The sequence below is a fragment of the Egretta garzetta genome, unplaced genomic scaffold, assembly GCF_000687185.1.
Source record: "Egretta garzetta isolate BGI_Z169 unplaced genomic scaffold, ASM68718v1 scaffold158, whole genome shotgun sequence".
Lineage (NCBI taxonomy): Eukaryota > Metazoa > Chordata > Aves > Pelecaniformes > Ardeidae > Egretta > Egretta garzetta.
The window spans coordinates 200,114-201,337 of record NW_009260430.1 but is presented as its reverse complement, the minus strand read 5'-3'; the positions used below and the strand labels follow the sequence as shown (position 1 = coordinate 201,337).

Here is a 1,224-nt window from a genome sequence, read left to right as displayed (position 1 = left end):
AGAGACAAGTCAGATCATGCTGGGTGTGGGACATTGCTCCACAACCAGGGGCTGGTCAAGCTCAAATTGATGGTTTTGAGGTTCAAGTTTCAGTGACTGATTTCTTAACTGATTTCCATAGATCCCTTCCGTAGTTTTATACCTGATTTTACAGGAATTATTTATTGTATAAAATGATGCATCAGGTTGAATAATGGAGGTCATGGCAACTTGTAAGTCTTTGTGGTTTAACTCCTGGCTTCAGCAGTCCCGTGACCATCAAAGTCATAGGTTTGGGTGCCCTTTCTTTAATGTATGTGTTGATCACGAAGAATGGCATTGAGACTCCTGTAGACTAAGGAATCTTGGGCGCCTTGGGGAGGGTAAGTCACCCCCTTTACATTTTTTACATATTTTACAGAAGTTAGGCATGGAGAATTGGAAGCCCTGCTTTTCTGATGAGGGATGAAATGGCATTGATGCAAGAAGAGGATAGCAAGGCCATAGCGAAGCCTCAGTGTAATGATCTGCTGGATTCTATTATACTGATAACCTAGAAAACCACTTATGAAATAGCCCATCTTGTCAAGTGTCCTTGATTTTCAGGGACATTTCTCATTTTGTGTCAAGCATTCCCTTTGTCCCAGCTCCATCTGGCATCCATGGCCTTGGGATTTACATGGCAGCAGATAATTGAAAGTAGCATTTGTGTGCTGGTTTCTAAACCCCCCCCTTACCCGAGCCTCTTAAATGGATAGAGCTCATAACCATGGTGCCTCATGTTCCAGCTTCACCTCCCAGTATTTTCTCCTCCGGTTTTGCTTTCTGTCCTTTGGCATCTTTGAGGATTCATCAAGGGAATTTCTGAAACTGCAAAACTTTGCCAAAACGCTTTGTGTTTCCCTAAAGAGTTCAAAAACCAGACTCTCAGGTTGAGATATATATTTTTGCTGTGTGTATTTTGAGTTTCAGGTACAAAATTTGGAACTGCAGGCATCTTTCTGTATTTTACACCACCATTAAGGCACATGTTGCAGTAAAAGCACTGTTTAAAGAAAAATAAATTAGTGTTTTGATGTCTGTTTTTAAAGAGAAACTTGCAGAACATGATGCTCCCTCCTATTTCATATTGTAAGGTGCCAGGTGAATTAGTCAAAAGAAAGTGATCATGAAGATGTTTGATGATGAAAGGCAGTATTTTTATTTTTGTGATGGGCAAGCCAAGGAACAACCTTTATGTTTGCA

General features: G+C 40.6%; 1 protein-coding gene across 1 annotated transcript in view; it reads left to right on the top strand.

Moving 5' to 3' along the window:
- Positions 1-1,224, top strand: part of COL20A1 (collagen type XX alpha 1 chain) — a 45,946-nt gene that overhangs the window by 26,951 nt on the left and 17,771 nt on the right. The window lies entirely within an intron of this gene.